This window comes from Ovis canadensis, chromosome 1 (genome assembly GCF_042477335.2).
Source record: "Ovis canadensis isolate MfBH-ARS-UI-01 breed Bighorn chromosome 1, ARS-UI_OviCan_v2, whole genome shotgun sequence".
Lineage (NCBI taxonomy): Eukaryota > Metazoa > Chordata > Mammalia > Artiodactyla > Bovidae > Ovis > Ovis canadensis.
The window spans coordinates 104734217-104745149 of record NC_091245.1 but is presented as its reverse complement, the minus strand read 5'-3'; the positions used below and the strand labels follow the sequence as shown (position 1 = coordinate 104745149).

General features: G+C 42.9%; 1 non-coding gene across 1 annotated transcript; it reads left to right on the top strand.

Moving 5' to 3' along the window:
• Nucleotides 1–291: 291 nt before the first annotated feature.
• Nucleotides 292–398, top strand: LOC138431192 (U6 spliceosomal RNA). The gene has a single exon (XR_011253597.1). It is a non-coding gene; the product is annotated as a U6 spliceosomal RNA (small nuclear RNA).
• The last annotated feature ends 10535 nt before the right edge of the window (nt 399–10933 follow it).

Genomic DNA, 10933 nt, shown 5'->3' with positions numbered 1-10933 from the left:
ATCATTGCTCGTCTGTGAGCTGCTTGTTCTTATTCTTTAAACAGTTTTTCTATTGCATCGTTTGTCTTTTTCATGTTAATTTGTAGTTTTAAAAAAGTGTATTGGATGCTATATGTTTGTCAGTTACATGTGAAGACATATAACAATACAAAACAAATATTTTCCCCTGGTTGATAGATTTTTTTCAATAGTGTTTTTTGATAAACATAAATTTTAAATTTAAGTGTAAGGAAGTCTTCCCTCCCCGCCACCCCAGATTATACTCTTTTTATCTTTAAGAAAATCTTTGCTGTGCTCGCTTCGGCAGCACATATACTAAAATTGGAACGATACAGAGAAGATTAGCATGGCCCCTGCACAAGGATGACATGCAAATTCATGAAGCGTTCCATATTTTTAAGACAGCCTTCTGAATGGGAGAAAATAATAGCAAATGAAACAACTGACAAACAACTAATCTCAAAAATATACAAGCAACTTATACAACTCAATTCCAGAAAAATAAACGACCCAATCAAAAAATGGGCCAAAGAACTAAATAGACATTTCTCCAAAGAAGACATACAACAATGGCTAACAAACACATGAAAAGATGCTCAACATCACTCATTATTAGAGAAATGCAAATCAAAACCACAATGAGGTACCACTTCACACCAGTCAGAATGTCTGCGATCCAAAAATCTGTAAGCAATAAATGCTGGAGAGGGTGTGGAGAAAAGAGAACCCTCCTACACTGTTGGTGGGAATGCAAACTAGTACAACCACTATGGAGAACAGTGTGGAGGCTCCTTAAAAAATTGCAAATAGAACTGCCATATGACCCAGCAATCCCACTTCTGGGCATACACACTGAGGAAACCAGAATTGAAAGAGACACCTGTACCCCAATGTTCATCGCAGCACTGTTTATAATAGCCAGGACATGGAAACAACCTAGATGTCCATCAGCAGATGAATGGATAAGAAAGCTGTGGTACATATACACAATGGAGTATTACTCAGCCGTTAAAAAGAATACATTTGAATCGGTTCTGATGAGATGGATGAAATTGGAGCTGATTATACAGAGTGAAGTAAGCCAGAAAGAAAAACACCAATACAGTATACTAACACATATATATGGAATTTAGAAAGATGGCAATGATGACCCTGTATGCAAGACAGCAAAAAAGACACAGATGTGTACAGACTTTTGGACTCAGAGGGAGAGGGAGAGGGTGGGATGATTTGGGAGAATGGCATTGAAACATGTATACTATCATGTAAGAATCGAATCGCCAGTCTATGTCCGATGCAGGATACAGCATGCTTGGGGCTGGTGCACAGGGATGACCCAGAGGGATGTTGTAGGGAGGGAGGTGGGAGTGGGGTCATGTTTGGGATCACATGTACACCCGTGGTGGATTCATGTCAATGTATGGCAAAACCAATACAGTATTATAAAGTAGAATAAAGTAAAAATAAAAAGTCAAAAAAAAAAAAAGAAAATCTTTACTGCCCTGATGTCATAAAGATCTTTTTCTATAATTTTCTTCTAAAGGTTTTAAAGTTTTATTTTTTACAAGTTTATATTTAAGTTTTTAACCCAGCTGGAATTTATTTTTGTATGCTATGTAATGTAGCATGGAAATCAATTTTATTTTTTTCTCCACGTGCATAATTATTTCAGTGCCACTTGTGAACTAGGCTGTCCTTTTCTACTGATTTGCACTGTCCCTCTTGATGACACCCCCTTCTTCTCATTTCCATTTATATGTGTGGGTCTATTTCTGGGATCTCTATTTTGCTCTATTTCTCTGTCTCTGCACCATTACTTCAATGTTTTAATGACCGCTGCTTTATAATGAGTCTTCTATCTGGTAGGGAAGTCCACTTCTTTGTTCATCTTCTTCAAAATTATCTGGGGTCTTTCATCAACATTTCAGAGTTGATATATTTTATTAGATTGATTCCTGGATATCTACATTTTTTTTTGTTCTATTACAAATGGTGTTAATAATTTCCCTCAGCTGAGTTGGAGAGGGATAACTTGAGAGATTGGGATGTACATAAGCATACTAATTTATATAAAAAAGATAACTAATAAAGACCTACTGTATAGAAGAGTGAACTTTACTCTGTACTCTATGATGACCTATATGGGAAAGGATTCTAATAAAGAGTGGATATATGGATGTGTGTAACTGATTCACTTTGCTGTAGAGCAGAAACTAACAACACTGTAAAGCAACTGTACTCCAAGAAAAGTTATAAAAAAAACTTTCCCTAACTGTTAACAGTAGCTAGGAATATAACTGACTTTTGCAGGCTGACACCTAGTAGGGATACCTGTATACGCAGAGTGAGGGAGACAGGTCATGGAATTTCTAGGTTGCTCTGCTCTCCAGAGCCCCTGTCAATGGCTGGAGGGACGGAAGTTCTAGTGGCTAGTTTGGACAGGAATGGCAAAGTGGTGAGGGTGGCAGAAGCGAGATGGCAGTGAGGGAACTGGATGAGACAGCTGGAGAGATTTTTGTGCTCAGACAGCACAGTTTAGTGGAGAGGAAATGGCTTCTGGTAAACATATCTGTTAAGATTTCTGTGTGCTGCTGTGCTTAAATCTACATGTTGAGCCTTTTAAGGAAGCCTATAGCTGCCACTATGCTCAGGTTTGTGCCTCTTTTGACTGGAGCTATGTGCAAATCCAGCCAAGCTGGTGAAGTGGGGTGGGGAGGAAGAGCCAGTATAAATGGGATTAGACCTCATACTGAGTAGTTTACCAGTAATTGCTGACTGAGTGGTCATATCCACTTCAGCTTTTGGGTGGGTGTCAGAGACAAAGCCTTGAAGGGAGCTGCACTTAGAGGACGGGGTTTGATACCTTTGCCTGGGTAATGGGGAGGTGGGTTGTCTTGTCCTTCCCAGAACCATCTCATAATATCCACAAGTTGCCCATAGATATCAGGGTAACGTGAGGAAGAGTATTGCAAGACCGGCACTTAATAAGCCCTGAGTGAATAATGCCCTTCCTCTCCCGTGTGCTACCTTGAGAGCCACTGTGGTGAAATCCGGTGTACGGCCTTGGGTGGGGCTTGCTATAATGGGCGCAATGACCCTGGACCCACGACAGATCTCACCACAGTCACGACCACTGTCAGTCCCATTAGAGCCTTGGGAACTGGAACTCAGTCAAACCCCACACCAGAAGCCACGTGGGACCGTCTCTAAATTTCCAGCTTGGCAGAACTTTGAAGCTGGTCTTGCCCATTTCTTTTCTTTGCAGGCATGATGGGATCCCCTCACCCCTTCCCTCCGAAAGCTTTGATCTCGGAGGAGCTGGGATTAGGGCAGTCCGTCTCCTTTCTTCTGCATTCTGTGGCTAGAGGTCTGGCTCAGGGTGTGGAGAGAGAATTAGAGGCAGGAGAGGACCTCAGGGAGCCCCCAGTCTAAGTGGGGAGAATAAGCCTTGCTCCTGAGAACCACCCAGGGTGAAGGCAGAAAGCTCTCAGCCTTGGAGGTTATCGAGCCTGAGGGAGGAAGACCCAGACTCTGCTGAGAAAGGAGGAGGTGAAACAATCTGGGCAGCAGATCTAGGGTGATGTTCTGGGCAGCAGGGCTCTGAGATGGGGGTGGTGTAGGGGTGGACATCAGGGTAAAGCTCCTGGAGGGGACAGAATTTGGAATGGGAGAAGGGGCAGCAACAGGTATTACTTAGACTTACCTTAAGCGAGGCCTGGGTGGTAGACGGAAAGTGGAGGGAGGAAGGGGCTGCAACTGGGCTGCGCGGTGGCAGATTGTGTCAAGGGAAACTTAAGCTTCCCAGGTGGCTCACTGGTAAAGTATCTGCCCACCAGTGGAGGGGTTGGGAGGTTTGATCCCTGGGTTGGGAAGATCTCCTGGAGAAGGAAATGGCTACCTCTCCAGTATTCTTGCCCGGGAAATCCCATGGACGGAGGAGCCTGATGGGCTATTGTCTATGAAGTTGCAAAAGGATCAGACAAGAGCGAGTGACCAAACAACAGCAAGAAGCTTAGGCAGTAAGATCAGAGAAGTGCCCTGCACTGGCGCCAACATATAAGTGCTAACCATTCACAGGAGCCCTGCCCAAGTAGGGCGGCGCCTATGGCAAGGCAAGTGTAGCCAAGATCCTCAGTTGAGGGCAGGGGTGTGGAAGGTGAGGTTCCTGATTCCCAGGGTGAGGAGGGGTTTTAAAAAATGCTTACAACGGACAGTGGTTTCTCTGGAGTCCTCCTTCCCATGGTGGAGCTGAGGTGGAGGCAGAGTGGCTTCTTGGGCCCCTTGCATCTTTCCTCTCCAGATCTAGTGTCTTTCCCAGGGCCATGAGTCAACAGCGAGTGTCAGCAGATGGCCAGGAGCATTTCCACTTTCATGACTTTGTGACGTCAGCAGAGAGCCACTTTGACCTCACTGTCCTGTGCTGGTAACACAGCCATGAATAAAGGGAGATTCTCTTCCTAGAGACACTGTCCTCCTGAGGATTCTGTCCTACAGGGCATGCGACACTATCCGAGGCTTCAGGGAAGGTCTTCCTGACAGATGCCCAAGACAAAAGGATGAAGGGTGAAAGGGTGGAAGGGCGTGTGGAACAGCGTGGGAGAAGCCTCTGAAGGGAACTGGGATGGAGGAATTGGAAGGAAGCCAGAGGAGAATGGAATGTGGGGACGCTGGGGAATAGAGAGCCATGAGCCTGGAGGGCAGATCACCCAGCACTTGGAATGGCCAGGAGTTTGTGCTTTACATGAAGAGAAATAGGAAGCCTTTTTGCAGGGAGGGGTGACTTAGGGTGACCAACTCTTTCTGATTTGCTGGGGACATTCAGGTTTTAGCAATGAAAATCCTGTGTCTGGGAAACCCCTCAGTTCCAAGCAAACCAGAATGAATTTGGCTGATTAGATTTATATTTTAAAAAGTTTATTCTGACTAAAGTATAATAATGGGATTAGCAAGGGCAAGAGAGAGAACAGTAAAGAGGTTGGGGAAAGGAGTTAGATTGAAAATAAAGCATCTAATATTTATTGAAGGTTTACTATGTATCAGTTGGGGTTCTAAGCATTACATTTATTGTGCTATTGAATCTTCAGGAAAAGTTATAAACTAGACAGCGTTCTCATTTTTATTTTTGCAGGTGAGGAAAAAGGTCTAGAGAAATTAGATACTTCAGGGTACTCCAATATCTCATGAGTGGAGGTGTGGGATCTGAACCTGGAAATCGGGCTTTAGTGCCTGACACTACACTAAACTGCTATGAGGGCAAGTATTGTGTCTGTGCCAGTGAAAAGAAGAATAACTGAAAGTCTGTGTTAAAAATAGGCATACTCCAGTCTCTTTTCCTACCTCTGCAGACAGATAAATCTTACTTCCTTACTCCAGCAGACTCTCAATGAGGGCCTCAAACAGAGCTGAGGCAGAGGTGCAGCACGGAAACCAGGGCATTAGGTAAGAGGCTATACATTGGTTGGAGGGACAATCTTAGCTTTTCTCTCTACTCATCAGGGAGAACACTAATGGCTGGCTTATTCCCTTCAGACTAGAGACTTGGCGATTCTTTTCTGGGGAAACTGATCACCACAAGATGGCCTGTCTCATGTGTGCGTGTTTCTTTTTTCTATACCACCAAGTCATTCTCCAACACCAGCTGGGTGTCCTACAATTCAGCTCAATTCTGACATCATTTACCTGGAGATAGCATCAGATCCCATAGGTAAATCCCACAGGCTCAGTCCCACAAAACTGTCCCCTCACCTGACCTCAGATGGCAGTGGCAAGTCCAGGTTGTTACCCGTGCTTCTGATCAGCCGGTTATAGGCCAGAGGTTCCCATGTTCCCCTCTTGGGGTTTGATTAGTTTGCAAGAGTGGTTCATGGAACTCAGAAAAACATTTCGCATACTTGATTATAGTTTGTGATAAAAGGATATAGCTCAGGAACAGCCAGATGGAAGAGATGCATAGGGCCAGCCATGTGGGGAAAGACGCAGAGCTTCCATGCTTTTTCTGGGAATGAATTATCCCTGAAACTCCACATGTCAGAAGCTGTCTGAACCTGTCCTTTTGGCTTTTTATGGAGGCTTTATTACATAGGCACGATTGATTAATTCATTGGCTACTGGTGATAGATTCGACCTCCAGCCCCTTTCTCCTTCCCAAAGAGCAGGGGGTAGGACAAATGTTCCAGCCCTCCAACTGCATCGTTGGTTTCCTGACAACCAGCCACTATCATTAGATGCTTTCAAAAAGTTTTCTTATTAAAATAAACTTTGGTGTAGCTGAAAGGAGTTTGTTATGAATATCAGCATACTTTTATCACTCAGGAAATTCCAAGGGTTTTGGGAGCTCTGTGCCAGGAACTGGAAGGAAGACCAACTATATGTGTCTTATTATAAATGGCAATATAACAGCCTTCCCTAAAATAACTCAATCAGGTCACATTATAATGAAGATTACTGATTGAGAAACCCTGACTTTTAGTCAGAGCTTCCCAATAATTTTTAGTGCCTCATTCGTAAACAAGAGCAGACAGTCAAGGATCACCAGACATTTAAGGGAAGTCTTATATATGAAAGATTAAGAAAAATCCCACATAAACAGATAAAAGGAACTTGGGGGAAAGGTCAGTGAGGTCATAGAAGGAAACTTTACAATATCTTGAGAGAGTTACGAGAAGATACAGCATTGAATTGGTGATACAAGAACAAGAAGAAATTTTAAGAAGAACATCCAGAGGAGAGAAAGGTCTTAGAAATTACAAAATGGGCTTGCTTTTACATTTCTCCTTTTTTGACAGAAGTTAAAATTCAAGAGTGTTAGAAGATAAAGTAGAATAGAAAGTAAAATTAAAAAAATAAAAAATATGGAAAATAAGACAGAAAAGAAATGAATATTGGAGGATCAACTCTGGAAGTTCAAGAGTGGAGAGTGGGCCGAGACAATGGAGGGAAGGAAATGATCAAAGACATGGTAAAGAAAATTGTTGTATCTGAAAAGCATGTTTAAATATAAAAATATGTTTTTATATTTGATTACCCAGCACAATGAATTAAAAAAAGGATTCTTAGCAAGGAATGTCATGATGAAATTTTAGAACAATGTGACAAAGGAAAGATTCTTAAACCTTTTAATGGAATGAAACAGAAAACAATTCTGGAAAATAGAAGAAAATCATAGTCTCCAAACTTTTGAAGGAAAATAATTTACAGTCTAGGCTGTTATACCCAGACAAACTATCAATCAACTATTGGTAGAAAAAAATATTTCTATCTATTCAAGGTCTTAATGTTACCTCCTAAGAACCCTGTCTCAAAAAGTTACTGGAGGATGTGCTCTTGCAAAACAAGGGATTAAACCAAGAAAGAGCAAGGCATGAGATCCAGCAAATAGGTGATGTCACATTAAAGAAACATGAAGGGAAATCCTAGGATGCAGATGTAGGTAAGATGCGAGAAAATGGCTTTGCAGCAGGTCTGTAGAGATTTGAGTCCAGACTGGAGTACGAACATGGAGGACTCCAGGAGAGATGTGTTCAGTTTAATGGGTCAGTCGTGTCTGACTCTCTGTGACCTCATAGACTGCAGCCCACCAGATCTCCCTGTCCACCACCAACTCCTGGAGTTTACTCGCGTCCATTGAGTTGGTGATGTCATCAACCATCTCGTCCTCTGTCATCCCTTTCTCTTCCTACCTTCAATCTTTCCCCAGCATCAGGGTCTTTTCCAGTGTGTCAGTTCTTTGCATCAGGTGGCCAGAGTATTGGAGTTTCAACTTCAACATCAGTCCTTCCAATGAATATTCAGAACTGATTTCCTTTAGGATGGATTGGTTGGATCCCCTTGCTGTCCAAGGGACTCTTAAGAGTCTTCTTCAACACCACAGTTCAAAAGCATCAATTTTTTGGTGCTCAGCTTTCTTTATAGTCCAACTCTCACATCCATACATGACCACTGGAAAAACCATAGCTTTGACTAGACTGACCTTTGTTGGCAAAATAATGTCTCTGCTTTTTAATATGCTGTCTAGGTTGGTCATAGCTTTTCTTCCAAGGAGCAAGCATCTTTTAATTTCATGGCTGCAGTCACCACCTGCAGTGATTTTGGAGCCCCCAAAATAAAGTCTCTCACTGTTTCCATTGTTTCCCCATCTATTTGCCATGAAGTGATGGGACTGGATGCCATGATCTTCATTTTCTGAATGTTGAGTTTTAAGCCAACATTTTCACTCTCCACTTTTACTTTCATCAAGAGGCTCTTTAGTTCTTCACTTTCTGCCATAAGGGTGGTGTCATCTGCATATCTGATTTTATTGATATTTCTCCCAGAAATCTTGATTCCAGCTTATGCTTCATTTAGCCCAACGTTTCTCATGATGTACTCTGCATATAAGTTAAATACGCAAGGTGACAATATACAGCTTTGACATACTTACTCCTTTCCCGATTTGGAACCAGTCTGTTGTTCCACATCTAGTTCTACTGTTCCTTCTTGACCTACATACAGATTTCTCAGGAAGCAAGTAAGGTGGTTTGGCAGTCCATCTCTTTAAGACTTTCCCACAGTTTGCTGTGATCCACAAAGTCAAAGGCTTTGGCATAGTCAATAAAGTGGAAGTAGATATTTTTCTGGAACTCTCTTGCTTTTTTGGTGAGAGGTGTGTGCAAGTAAACAAAGCTGTAGATCGTCTAAGATATTTAACTGAAGTGAGAGGAAGTTTATGATTTTTTGGACAGTTCTAGTAGGGTGAGTGATAGAAAAAGAGAACATTCATCAAATCAAAAAAATAGGTCAGCTATTAACACTTGAGAAAACAAAAAGTTGCATAAGGAAGAAAATATATTCTAAGTAGAAGAGATTGGTTAGCTCTGAATAGCAGTTACATGGTCATAATACTGTATGACCTGAATTCTATTCTAACCAAAAACTGATATAACTATACTGGAGGAATTGTGGGGGAGTGAGTAGTGGAAGAATATGTGTGTGTGTATGCTGTAAAAACACAATCCTCATTTTCCAATATAGGAAGTCATTAGCTAGTCTTAAAAAAAATGCAAAAATCATCAACTAGAAATAGAAGGCTATTATTCAGAAATATAAAAGTAAATACAGGAAGACATGGATCCAAAGATTGAAGTGGTTGCCTCAGGATGGGAACTTGAAAGTGGGGAGAGATGAGGTGGAGGTCCTGACGTTAGTCTTGTAGAACTGTTTGATTTCAAAATTAGCTCTGACACCAACTGTATTTATATAGGACTGACTAAAAAAAATTCTGGAGGGATCAGTAGGTCTGAGAAAATGAGAAGTGTTTTAGACAGAGGCTACAGTAAATATCTCAGAGGGTAGTATATGGGAGGTCTCTGAGATAGGAAAAGCCAGTGTGGATATTGGTGGGGGTTGGGGATGGGGTACAGAGGGGTGAATCAATGGAGTGGTCTGGGACCCAGAGGAATAGAGCAAGGCCTTGGTTTCCTGGATCATGGCCTGTGTTTGGAGGTCTGCAGAGCTCATCTGTGGTCTCTCACCTTGGAGGTGGAGCTGGCTCGGTGACAGGTGGCAGTGGTCAGAGAAGGAAGAAGTAAACCAAGGAGGTTCTATACTTTCAACCTATGAGTCATTCTGAGATGAACAACCTCAGACCTAAGGGGTGGGAAGGCTTTAGGGCCAGAGGCTGAGGAGGAGGTCCTCAGCAGGGAGGCTCGGGGGTGGGCCAGGCACTGATGGGGCTGAGGCTGGGCTGGAGGAAAGGCACTCATGCGATCTGTAAGAGGTGGGGGAGCAACGGGTCACAAAAGCCAGCTGAAGCATCACTCACGTAACAGTGAGTGCCCAGCATATACAAATGACTGCTCAGTAAGTATTTGTTAAATAAATGAACACATGATTGTGTTCTCACAGGTGGCTGCACTGATGCTCTCCAGTTAGACTGGAGTCCCTTATTTTCTCTGACTGAATAATTTGCCTAGAGAGGAGAGTCATTCATTAAACATAATTTATTTAAAGCTTACTATGTTCCGGGAACCATTCTAGAGATTGGGGACACAGCAATTAACAGAATAGAAAAAAATCCTGTGGGCGTGGTGCTATGTTTTGGAGGAAGTAGCTAGTGGTTATCTGGCACATGCTACACCTTTAGTGCTGGTCCAAGCACTGTAGAGTATTAACTCCTTTAATCCTCACAACTTTATAGAAAGGATGTTATTAATTCTCCTGCTTTATAGATGGTGAAACCAAGGCAAAGAGAAATTAGATGGGATTTCCCTGGTGGCCTAGTGCCTAAGGCTCTGTGCTCCCAATGCAAGGGGCCCGGGTTTGATCCCTGGTCGGGGAACTAGTTCTTGCACCACAGCTGAAAGTTTGAAGATGCCGCAATGAAGATCGAAGATCCTGCATGCTGCAACTAAGAGACTCGGCGCAGCAACAAACGACAAGAACAAAAACACCCCAAATTGAACTATACCTGAAAAAAATAAAATCAAGAGAGGCCAGCCAGAGACTCTGTCTTGTGGTGCCTTGCAGCAGAGAGATTGTCCATCCATCTGTGAAAGCGGGTGAGAAAGGCTGGACAGGGAGCTGGAACTGCTGGGCCCATGGGCTGGCCACCCCAGAGTCTCAAACCCCGATCCTTACTCCTGCTTCTCCACAGGGCTGGCAAAATGGCCACAGCCATTAAAAAAAAAAAAAAAAAAGGAAGGCTACTTGCGGGCATTGTTTGTAAGCAAGGGTGAGAATTCACTGGGCAGATGTTGACATTTACAGAATCTGAAGGGTGGGATTTGGTGGAGAAAGAAGCACAGTTGATCAATTTCAATGTGTTTGCCTCCAGCTGATTTATGTAAGTGCCTGATTCTGTAGCTTACACTGAATGAGGACTGGGCTGGACGAGGTGGGTGGAAGGGACCCTGAGTCTTCTTTGCTGAGAATGACCCAGGAAGCTGAATTCACATGA